Source organism: Rhamphochromis sp. 'chilingali', assembly GCF_963969265.1.
Source record: "Rhamphochromis sp. 'chilingali' genome assembly, chromosome: 10".
Classification (NCBI taxonomy): Eukaryota; Metazoa; Chordata; class Actinopteri; order Cichliformes; family Cichlidae; genus Rhamphochromis; species Rhamphochromis sp. 'chilingali'.
This window is the reverse complement of record NC_137937.1, coordinates 11,709,501-11,722,329: the sequence shown is the minus strand read 5'-3', so window position 1 is coordinate 11,722,329 and position 12,829 is coordinate 11,709,501. Positions and strand designations below refer to the sequence as shown.

The 12,829-nt window shown below is 38.9% G+C and overlaps 1 protein-coding gene across 1 annotated transcript in view; it reads left to right on the top strand.

Annotated features, from left to right (window-relative positions):
• The first annotated feature begins 568 nt into the window (after positions 1–568).
• The window catches only part of lrrc75ba (leucine rich repeat containing 75Ba), a 79,827-nt gene continuing 67,566 nt past the window's right edge, over positions 569–12,829 (top strand). The window contains exon 1 of the mRNA XM_080893130.1: positions 569–578. The gene's annotated coding sequence lies outside the window, so the exon portion shown is untranslated. The remainder of the gene's footprint in view (positions 579–12,829) is intronic.

Here is a 12,829-nt window from a genome sequence, read left to right as displayed (position 1 = left end):
GGAAGGTTCTCTTCTGATCACGTTCAATCGAAAATTTGTGCATTTAATCACAATTAGGGAGGGAAGAAGAAGAAGAAGTAAAAGGGAATATCTGTTGCTGTAAAAGCTGTATTGACAATTTTAGGTCATATGAGATTTGGCACTGGAAGGCCTTTGTAACCAGGCAGGATTTCACTCATGACTTATCTCTTCCACCTGACAGGAGGGAAATCCATCAGAAAGTGTCTGCGATCAGCATTGTTTTAAGCTGTTCTGTATTTAAGCTTTTGTCCCTTTGAAACCAGAACCATGTCTTTGTGTATTCAACAAGCTAACAACACATTTTCCAACTATTATGTTGAAGAGAGCTGCACAATTAATCTAAAACCGCCTGGATATATAAAAAAGAACTGCCAACGAGCCAGCGCGGCTGTAGATTATTCTTTTAATTGCTGTTAAGTCCGGCCGTTCCAGCTATTGGTTTGTCTTCAGCGCCGTCCCGAGAACACGAATGTTGCATCGCTGAGTAGAAATTAGCTCCCCTTAAAGAGAGACTGTTTAAACGTTGTTTTCTCATCCGTCTTTAGATGCCGGAGCATGTTGTTTGCTTGTAAAGCCCAGGGGCATTGTGTGTACTGCAATGAACTGATTTATTAAATTGTTTGCCTCGGAGCAGCCACAAATATCCCCCATATTACAGGGGAGCTGGAGACTGTTGACTGGTGCATCGGTGCCACAAAATGATAAATTGCATCAAGAGCAGCCAAGAAAGATCCCTCACACATACACACTAGCTGCCCCACCCCTCTCCACGACACAGGAGCCCAGACACTTTTGATTCTGCATGACCGTACATAGAGGGCTTAAAGAGTTTCTTGTCAGTTGAAAGAGATAAAAAAAAATGATAAAGGGACAGGAAGTGTCATAAGAATGGTTCTTTTTAACCGTTATTCCTGTCACATGTGCCTACTGTAGACTATATAGGAGATTCTTTGTCTCTCTCTCTCTCTCTCTCTCTCTCCCTGTCAGACACTCACACACACAAACAGAAGATGTAAATTATCTGACAAATGTCTGGGAAAATTTCACATTTTCACAAAGACAGCCTATTAAATCTTACATGTCGTCTGTTTTCTGTAAGTAATCGTTTCATATAACACAGGTTCTCCTGATGCTACCAGAAGAAAGCTGCAGCTGTCCTGGGGTGTCTGCTACTGAGCAGTTGTTTTTATTTATTTTTATTTTTTTGCAGTATAGTGGGCCATATTGTCCTGCCGGCGGAGGCAACTGCCTTGGGAGAGTATTGTTGCCACAGGGGAGGGACATGAGGGGGCGTCAGTGTGCATCAATCTTTAGGCAGGTGGTACATGTCATAATGAGATGATCATTATTATTGATATTGTCTAATTCTTTTTAGGTGTTGCAATCAGTGTATGTGTAAGTAAAGTGTAAGGTTCTTTTTTTCTATTTCACTACAACACAGAGGGAAATGTTGCATTTGTGCACTCCACTATTCACTTGCACTATTATAGCACCAGTATGCACTGGTAGAGAAAAACTACATAATACATATTGTAGTATATCCACCACACATGCAGATTATTGTACAATTAGTACATTTTACTAACAATACACACTTTTACTTGGGAACAATTTTTTTAAAGCAGGACATGAAATAGTGTTTGTATTTCTGTAACAGCTGTTAAATTACAGAGGATGTCAATGCATCAGCTAACACTTTTAATTTGACTTTTTAATTGCAAGATATTGATTTAGTTAACAAAAGCAAATTTAATGATCTATTTTTTAATAAAACGACTGTATCATTTAATTGAAAAAAAAGTGCTTTATAACAACGTGGTGAGAAGAATTATGGTGGAGCCATATGTTGGTCTTCTCTAGTGAGAAGGAGGGAGAGAACATGTTCGTTTTACTTGACAGGTTTCTGTGCTGCTGTGTGTAAAATGCAGAAAATATGGATGCTGTCAGTGTGTCCTAGTTCTATAGTGCATGGTTTTTGTGTACAGTGTACACAGCACAGCTACCACACCGCGGCTAGTCGACTGTTTATGTAGCTGGCTTACAAAAAATATCAACGTGCTCATTTCACATGAACAGAAAATAGTGCATTGCATGCATTGATTGATGTCAAACTGGAACTTTAGAAAGACAGCATAAATTTATAGGATTTTTATTCACTGTGCTTTCTAATTATTTCCTTAACAAAAGTGGGTGAAGTAACTTCGAGTCTGGCATTTTGGCCATCGCCATGGTGTTTACTTGGTGCCAGAAGGGATCATCTAGGAGGAGGGGGTGGATTGCAAAGTTATCGGCTAACTTGGTGAGCAAGATGTATTCATAGATGACACATACCTGCTAATTAGTGTCTCTTCTTCTTGTTTCAACTGCCCCCTTTAGGGGTCGCCACAGTGGATCATCTGCCACTATCTAACTAATCTCCAGCTTTCTCTGTCAAACCAACTACTCCTACTCTCCCTCACTACATTCAATCAGTCTTCTCTGTAGTCTTCCATCTTCAGCATCCTTTGCCCAATACATGCACTATCCCTCCACTATCTTTACTATGTAAAGAATCCCTTTCACTCTTGCTGCTGCCCTACACTAGTCTCCACCTTACTTGCACTCTCTTTTTCACCTCTCTTGTGCACTGTCTGTTGATTTGGATGGTTGACCCCAGGTATTTAAACTCATCCACTTTCATAACCCTTACTACTTGCAGCATCACAGTTATGCCTGCCCCCTTCTCATTCACACACTTGTATTCTGTCTGGCTTCTACTGACCTCATTCCTCTTCTCTCCTGAGCAAACCTCCACCTCTCCAGGCTCACTCCACCTGCTCCCTACTCTCACTACAGAACCTGCTAATTAGTGTCTACATATAAGAACTATTTTATAGAATTTCACTAAAATAAAAAAAGTATAGACTTCTTGGACGGCCTGGATGGATACAATTACCACATAGCAAGTAATCTTGTGTGTCTGAGTTCCAAGTTAGTGACTCAAATTAGCTGAGGTGACAGGTAACAGACAGCTGGCAGCTACAGCCACCTTCATCAGCACCGGCTTGACACTCAAAGTGGCCACACCCTTAATAAGTCATAACTTTAAGCTGTGATGCAGTTCAAACGGATCAGGTCTCCCTGATATAAGGCAGTAAACATGTTTATATCTGCTCTAAAGTTGGGCATTTGAACACTGGACTTTATAGTGAATAACTACAAATAAGATTTCTTGTTTCCAGCGACTTTGTGAAGCTCCTTTATTGCTTCCATTTATTTCAATTTTGGGACAATGTCCCAAATTCTGGCACTTTTTACTTATTTACAGATTAGGGCAACATTTTTAGCCCCGTGTGAAATGATTTGTTAACAGAGCAAGGGACATAGCATTCAACATAGCATTTCCAAATATACTAGTTTGGATATATTATTTCTATTCATACAATAACAGAATTATAATAATTATTTTTATTATTATTAATTTTTACCAGGATCAGTATTATCAGCCCCCTAAAAACAGACTTTTTATTGAGACATAGCACAAACCAGTGCTGTGCAAGGATGCACTTTAACTTTATAATGCTCAAAGCTTGTATAATCAAGTTAAACTGAGGGTTACCGTCCAATTTACACACCATATAAACGCTTCAACAAAGGTTTGAACTGTCACTTGAGAAAGCATCATGCCCAAAACAAAAGAAATCAGTTTAGACTGATTGAATTGTTTAGACTGAAGAAGAATTGTTGATGCTCACAAAGCAAGAAATGGACTGTGATAACAAACAAAGTAACAAAGTTATCCCAGCATTTCCAAGTGTCATGCTGGGAGGGAGAAGTATCATCAAGAAAGAGAGCCACACAGAACAGAACAAGTGTGGCAGAGGTAGGAAGCATTTCAAGCATTTCTGTGAAGAAAATTAGTTAGAGATGTGTCTAAAGACCCAGAGCAACTTGCCAAGACTCTGGTGATTCACTTAGCAAAGCTGGGAATTGTAGTCTCAAAGAAGACGATCACTAGAATTCTGCACAGGAATGGACTGCAAGGGTGCAGACCAAGAAAAACACCACTTCTGCAGAAGAGACGCCTGCAAGTCAGACTGAAGTATGCTAAGGACAAGCTGGCCACACAGGTGCTGCTTGTGTTTGGAGAAAGACTGGGAGAGGCGTACAACCCAAAGAACACAGTCCCCACTGTGAAACATGGTGGTGGGAGTATTACGCAGAGATGTGATGATGCTTCAGTGTATCGGAAACTGGGAATCTTGTCAAGGAGGAAGGAACCATGAAGAAAAAAAGATATGTGAAGACCGAAAGAAAAACCAGCCAGCAGCAACACTGAGTCTGGTTCATCGTGTTGTCATTACATTATAACATTGCTGACTGGCCTCCACAAAGCTTCCATTGAAGACTTTCATTGAAAATATGTGGGGTGAACTGAAGAACTAGATCCATGCCCAAAGACCTTCAGAGAGTGTCCAGCAAAAAGAAAACACAACATTAAGGGTGCTAATAATTTGCTGTGTTAACATTTTTTATACAAAAATTTATTTTTCTGTGTAAGTAAAATAATGTAAGCATCCAAAACAAAGCTAGGATTTTTTGGGAAAGCTGTGTTAACAATTCCTTGCTCTTTTTAGCAGCACTTGATTTTTTTTCATTTTTTTATGAGGTGGGCTAATAATTCTGTTTGTTTTCTACGCTGGACAGTTTATAAATTTAAAGTTGCGACTTCTCAATTATTCAAAACCTGTTTAGACTCAGCACATGGTTCTGATTTGGTTTTGAAAACAGCTTGTTCCTGGGTTTTGGGTTAGACTTGCGATCAATTAAAAATAACACAGAATTAAATCAAAATTATGTGTGCATGTATATGTATTGTCAGCATGAGCCTTTTGTAGTGCCTGAAGAAGAGACTGTGGATGTGCGAACTGCACTGCACGAATCAGCATCAAAGATGTCAGAAAATCTCAAGGATTACCAATGTGTGTCCATAACAAACCCAGTAACTGTGAAATACTATGTTTGCTCAGGTGGCTGTTAAACCAATGTGTTCCTCTCACAAGCATACACTTAAAAAAACGTATACTGGGTAACACTACATATTTTCTTATTTGAAATATGAAATGAACTCTTTTTAAACAATGGAAACCTGCATTCTTTGCTATCAGAGGAAGAAAATCAAGGCTGTCAGTCCTTCTCAAGTCCTGTTACATTGTATCATCTATTAAAATGTTCCTACACACCACAGAACCTCTCACACCTGTCAGCTCCAGAGATCACCCACACATTCTCTGCGCTTGTCAGTCTACCCTGAGTAACAGCTCATCAGCTACCAGGATACACGGACAACTACTACTCCTCAAACACGCACAGATTCACTGCCTCCGCCTCCACCGCCAACCAGACCTATGCACATCCATCATAATTATGCACAGCAGGAATTCAAATAGCTTGCCTTACTTCAGAGCAGAGGAACACTGGACCAATTTCCCTCTACTTTATGCGGCACAAACAAGACATGGAAATCTATTTTGGTTATGTTTGTTTATTGGAAATGCTTTAGTTAATTTGAAAAATATGAAAGAAAATGTATTTGTGCTTCCCGCGGTTCCTTTATCCATTTTCTCAAGCATCGAATGTAAAAATAAAATGAAATTTGAATTACTTGGAGCCTATATTCAGATACCATGCAAACCCATCTCCACTATGTTTCTGTCATAACCTGTGTGCAATAAGTCACCTTTTCTGTGACATTTTTCACTCATCTAAAGAACGGCTTCAAGCTGTGCCTCCCTGCCAGCATCATATCCACTTTCTCAATTGCATCCGAGACTCAGTTGACCTATGGGCAATATACATTAATCTCCAACTGGTGCCACGCAGGCTTGTGTGGCCTCTCCCTGGGTGTACGTTATAGGGGTTGGAAGTAAGGAAAGCAGAATAAAGAGAAAGACGGATGCAGAGTAAAGGAAGAATCAGCATTGCTGTGCAGAAAATAGGCCACACTCTCTGCTCCGGTCTGTGTTTGCTGAACAGTTTCATTTCTTTTAGAATCCATTTACTTAATTACAGCCCATTTGGACTGAAAATGAACAAATGATTTGATTTACAGACTTCATAGGCCACCCTCTTCAGCTGGTTAAAGGGCCCTATGTTTTCCCAGTCGGGCTGAGTGTGTTTATGTTTCATGTGTTTTGCACATGGCCTTGAATATACAGCTCTGTTTTACTGCAGGGGATAACAGGATCAGCCTAGTGTAGACTAAACGTAGCTCTGTAAAATTAAATCCGTTTGGACTGTGCAGTTTATGCGTTTGGCTACTGTGACTACAGTTCTGCGTTCAAGCCTTAGGGTGACAAATTTGGCCACAGTGCATCACAGAAAACAGCCAGTAATGAAAAAACAGATTATTGCGTTTTTCTTCAAGATGGGATTATTCTCAATCTAAATTACTGCTGATCCACGTTGATGACGTGATGCACGAGATGCAAATTTCAGTAAATGAGAATGCTTTAGATAAGGTCATGCACTTCTATGCCACAACAGACATAAATAAAATAAAGGAAAATGCACACTTGATGTAACCTTAGGGACAAGGAGGGAACAGAGAAGGAAGGAAAGTGGGGAATCGTAAACGTGAATCACAAATCATAAAGTTTTAACTCCTTGAAAGTGGAAGGTTGGATGAAACTCGGGGGAGATTAAGTGAGATTAAAAATGCTTAATACCTGGCAGCTCATCATCGGGCAGCTTTCCATGAAGCTGTGACACGAAAGGTGACATTGACACAAAGAGCAGAGCTGTGGATGACACTCATGGAGTGTCATGGAGGAGCAGGGCTTTTTTTTTTCTTTTAAGTCGCTGCAAAAGTGGCTATTAAAGAGCAAATATGTTGATTATTCAACTGCTTTCCTTCAAAAATACACTTCTAAGTCTTAGCTGATGTATTTGGTTCGAGCTAGTGTTTTTACACAATTGTGGAGTGTTCTCACTTAAAACTTAGTTGTTTTATGAATGCTTGGTGAAACCTGTAATACCAGCTATACTTCAAATGTGTCACTGATCTCAGTGGGTTGCACAGTACCTTCACACAGTGTAAATGCAGCCTCTATATCTTACGGTTTCATTGAATTGGCCGCAGCAAGCCCATGTTCAATTTCCTCTCGCAGTAATGTTCCCTTGAATTAAATGGGTTGGTGAAATTGCGAATATAGGAAACCATTTTGGAGAGATAAAATTATTTTGGTACAGTGAGAGCAAAGTGAGTATCCTCTTCTAAGTGATTTCAGGGGTACAAAAATCAATAGCTCTCTAGTTGCATTTCTGCCAAGTTGATGGAGGTGGTTGAGTGCAGGTGCAAAGATAGATCAAGTTGGAAATCAATCAAATCCGAAACATTCCATTTGAAAGGTGAGAAATGTAGGGCACTGAAGTGAGCAAGAGTCAATTTTTGAAACTCTAAAGGTTGAGTCGTGTTGGAAAAGCGTGTGCCACCTTGTCTAGCAGGGTAGGGAGGTTACATTTTAAGTCACAGGTTAAGTTCCATATCATTTGTTGTATCCAGGAGAATTCTTCAACAAAATTAAATATTTGTTTGTGTGTTAATGTGATACCGAGGCATTTTTAGGACTATGATGGGTTTTGGAGATGTGTTTAAGTGTAAATCAACCAGTTGCTAAACTGCCACACATAGAAATGTAATTTTTTTTTTCTCCCAGAAGTCGCAAAACAGATTGCTTTTTCTCCTCTTCTTTTTTTCTGTTTGTTTTGATGTATTTCATCCAAGAATATTGCCTTACACTGTGCTGATTTCCTTTATCACTAGACGTGACCTTTCAGTGGGTTGAGAAAAACACCAGCACTTACCTGTGAAATGTCACAGTACTATCCTGGATGTCTTTGTAATTGTATTTTGGGGAGGAAAACAAACAAAAAAAAGTAGAAGTATGGTAAGCTCAGAAGTGAAGTAACTTGCAGGGTAGCAGTAAGTTTTGTTATGCGTGTTCACACGTACCACACTGTTCAAAAGACTTGAGCAACCCCTAATTTCTTTGCTTTGTTTTTTTTGCTTCAACGAGCCAGACTTTTCAGTATTTTTTTCTAAATGGTCTTTAAAAAATAATTCTGGAAATCGGCTGCTTTTTCCGAGGAATGTTTTTTCTTTGTTAAGCCACTTAAAATTGAATCTTACTTCAAGCATAAAAAAGGCACAGTACCTGACTCAAAGCATGAACCGATATTGTGCCTACACATAACAGACAACTTAGCAACAAACCAATTTTAAACTGTATCTTTAGGTACGTTGATTCTAGCAGCTGGTCATCAAAAACATGGATAGAAAAATAGTCTGACAGGTGGAGAAGTGGATGACAAAAGAAGAAGTGACAGGCCTAAAAATTATGTACAGCAGGTGAACACTATCTGAAAATCATGTTCTTAAGAAATAGGAGGGAAGAAACCCAGCAAAGACCTGACACAGGACCTGGGAGACTCTGAACCCTAAGTTAGCCCATTTACTGTTTGCCAAAGCCTCATCAGAAATGGTCTCAGTGTAAGTGTGGCTGAGGGGAAATAGGGAGAAAATGCCGAGATATGCTAAATTACACATAATTACACAATTGCACTGAATCAGTGGAAACAGGAGTTATGGGGGGATTAATCCAATTTAGAAATTTCTGGCTTAAATAATTGTAAATATATTTAAGGAGTAGGTCTCGTGCAGTTTGGGGGAAACAATGATAAGTAATATAATAAGTCGCTTTTTGAGCTCCAGTAGATTTTTCTTTGTGTACAGGCTGTGATCAGCTGACCTGTGATGCTACTTCAATATACACTGCTATTTCTGGATTTAGCAAGCTGAATTCAACAAGAGCTAAGCAGGTGTCTAAAAGTCTAAAAGGTAAGTGAATCTAATCAGCATCACTACCTTAAATATAAACTACTGTGTGGAAAAAAAAAAACCTCTCCCTCTTCTGTAGTGCTAGCTAGATGCTTAAGTACTATGACTGCAGCTTTATTTAGATCTGCACTATGAACACATCACAAAGAGAAGGGAGAAAAGGATGTGCTGAAGGTGTAAGTGGGCTGTGAGATGTCAGTGACGGCATGAAAGCTGCAACACACAAAAATCGTACTCATTTGACAAGAGACTATCAGATTTAATTGCTCAATAACTGAAAGTGCTGGATCATGCCAACTTTAACACCTGTTTGTAGCCATTTCTGTCCATGTGGGATACACAAAATATGAAAATTGTGTCCATTTACATAAATCAATAGAAAAAATGGGCTTTGAAAAAAAATCAGAAGAACAAAATATAAATTCCCTTTGATATGTTGCGCTTCTTGCCAAATCTACATGTTAAACATTTCCTAACATTTAAAAACCATCAAAAATGCACTTTCAGTTCTGGTACTGCAGGCCTGTACGTGTCTGTTTACGTCCCTCTGTGAAAGTACACCAGCAGTTTCTAAAATACTCAGACTAGCCCATCTGGCACCATTAACCATGCCACATTCAGAGTCACTTAAATCACCTTCCTTCCCCATTCTGATGCTCAGTTTGAACCTCAGCAGGTTGTCTTCAATGCCTAAATGGGCAGAGTTGCTTCCATGTGATTGGCTGATTAGATATTAGGACTAATGAGCAGCTGAACAGGTGTACCTAATAAGGTGGCCAATGGGATATAAATGAGACTCTTGTTGTCATGATGAGATACTTTGACACTGAACAGAGGGGAATTTACACTAATGAATAAAAACATAATTACATTTATGGATTTTGTAACATCACAAACCGACCTATTATAATGTTCAGAAATCAGAAATACAGAAGTTGTAACATTTAAAAAGATCAGTAAGCCCAGTTATGAGAAACAATAAACAGAGCAGGACACAATGTGTCTATAAGTGCTGTTTAAATACATGTTTGAATCAATCAGTTTAAATGACATGATTCAATGTTATGTGGCCAGTTTGTTTTTAGTCCTAACAAAGGTCTGTGCCTGATGTCGGGCATCACCACTTACTTCCTGAGGTCAGAGATACTGAACCGTTATGTACATGACAGCAACGAATAGCTGTTTGTGGGGGTAGCTATAATTGCACCGATAGGAATCATTACCTGTCCTTCCCAGGTGAGATTATCAAGTCAATGGTCTTGAACTAATGACCAGAACATTGAGCACAGACTTCTGCGAGCTGCTCCTTGCCTGTGCGGCACAGAGAATATCAGTCTCGGAGCACCAATGAGCCTTTTCTGCAGCTTACGGCTGCAAAGGTATGATGACATTAACAGCATCTCTAACAACAGAAAGTGGAAAATAATGACTCAGTTAAATTTTTAATCATCAAGACGCATTCTTTTTTATCATTTGTTTTATAAAAGGTTAGGCATGTATATGGATTAGAAATTTTTAGAGAAAGAAATAAAGTGAAATGTTTCCTTTAATCATAGGAGAATAAAGACTCTGCAGTCCCACTAAGCTCTGCAAAACACTTTAACATGTGACCTAATGGGCAAAGTTAGGAAACAGGTGGTGAAACATATTGAGAATTTTCTACCTAAGAGCCGCACACTGACTTAAGGACTAAAGTGACAAAGTGAATATTGGACCTATATTTGCCGTATGTGGAAGCCTGTAGGCGCCATTTAAAAAAATGAAGTATATGTCATAATAACTGGATTCTTATAATTCTGACCTGGCGTCTCATCAGTGTTACTATTGCATAGTTAACAACATAAATAACATTAAGCATACACTAAATTTCAAAATTATAGTTTTCTGTCTTCCAACAATTATGTGTGCATCTTATAATAATGACTTACTGCCTCATAATTACAAATTAGACTCTATTTTGAGATACTATATCATATTAATGAGAAGCTTTTTAATAAGTCTGGCACAATATCTCATAATTAAGATTTAATTACAATTTACAATTTTTAAATGCAGATTTCAACTAGATGACAAGTGGACAAACAATTAAAAGCACATTAGCTAATCTATAATAATCTAATCTATAATCTATCAATATATCTATCAGGTGCATGGATGGATGGATGGATAGATAAATCAGAATCAGAATCAGAATCAGAATACTTTATTCATCCCGAGGGAAATAAAACAGTTCAATTCAATTCAGTTTTATTTAAACAGCCCCAAATCCCAACAATAGGCACCTCATGGCATTTTATATTCTAAGGTTGACCCTACAATAATACATACAGAGAAAAACCCCAAATCATATGACCCCCCTATGAGCAAGCACTTGGGCAACAGTGGGAAGGAAAAACTCCTTAACAGGAAGAAACCCTCTGGCAGAACCAGGCTCAGGGAGGGGCAGCCATCTACTGCGACCAGTTGGTGTGAGAGAAGGAAGACAGAATAAAAGATTAAAAACAATATGATTCAGTACGGAGAGGTCTATTAACACATAGTGAGTGAGAAAGGTGACTGAAGAAGAGATACTCAATGTATCATGGGGGGGCACTCCCCAGCAGCCTACACCTACACCCATAACTAAGGGAGGATTCAGGGTCACCTGATTCAGCCCTAACTATATGCTTTAGCAGAAAAGAAAGTTTTAAGCCTAATCTTAAAAGCAGAGATAGTGTCTGTCTCCCGAATCCAAACTGGAAGCTGGTTCCATAGAAGAGGGGCCTGAAAACTGAAGCACTCTCCCTCCCATTCTACTTTTAAATACTCTAGGAACAACAAGTAAGTACCAGAGCGAAGTGCTCTAATGGGGTGATATAAGGTCATTAAGATAAGATGGGGCCCGATTATTCAAGATCTTCTGGGTGAAAAGCAGGATTTTGAATTCAATTCTGGATTTAACAGGAAGCCAATGAAGGGAAGCCAATATAGGAAAAATCTGCTCTCTCTTTCTAGTCCCTGTCAGCACTCTTGCTGCAGCATTTTGAATTAACTGAAGGTTGTTCAGGGAGTTTTTTGGACATCCTGATATTAATGAATTACAGCCTAGAAGTAATAAATGCATGAACTAGTTTTTCAGCGTCACTCTGAGACAGGATATTTCTAATTTTAGAGATACTGCACAAAGAAAGCAGAGAGGTTTTTTTGCCTGCTAAAAGTTGTTAACAGATTTGTAAAAGTTTTTCTTTCCCACTGTGGCTTACTCATAATGAGGCGACTGATTGTAGGGGTCTTGTTTGTAATTTAGCATGGTCCTTACCTAACAATATAAAGCATCTTGAGGAAAATCTGATTTGGCGCCATCTAATTTGAATTGAAATAAATATGTAAAACAGGCTCTGGTAGGTAGAGGCTCTGTCATGGTTTGGGAGTGCATTTCAGTGAATGGTGTTGGGGATCTTGTCAACATTGGTGGAATTATGAACTAGATTTTCATCATGACAGTGATCCCCAAAACACCGTCATTGCTGTAAAAGCATACCTATACAGAAAAACACACAGTGAAATACTATCAATCAAGAATCGGCAGTGTGGGATCATCTTGACAGAGAACAGAACAAAAGGCAGCCAACATCCAAAGAAGAGCTTTGAAATGTCCTCGAAAAAACCTGGAGAACTACTCCTCAAGACTACTCAAAGAAATGACAAGAACTCCTGCCCAAGAGAGTTCAGGCTGTCCTGAAGAATGAAGGTGGTCATACCAAATATTGACTTGCAAGCTCTGTAAAACTGTGTACACTCTGTTTTCACCTCCAATACTGTAATTACATGTATATTTGCACATGTTTCAATAAATCTCTGCAATTAATTCCTAGCAGGGTGCAACTGGAGATCTTTGCAGAGTGCTTTATATATCACTTCACATTTTAAACCTTGAGTTTTATTGTGATG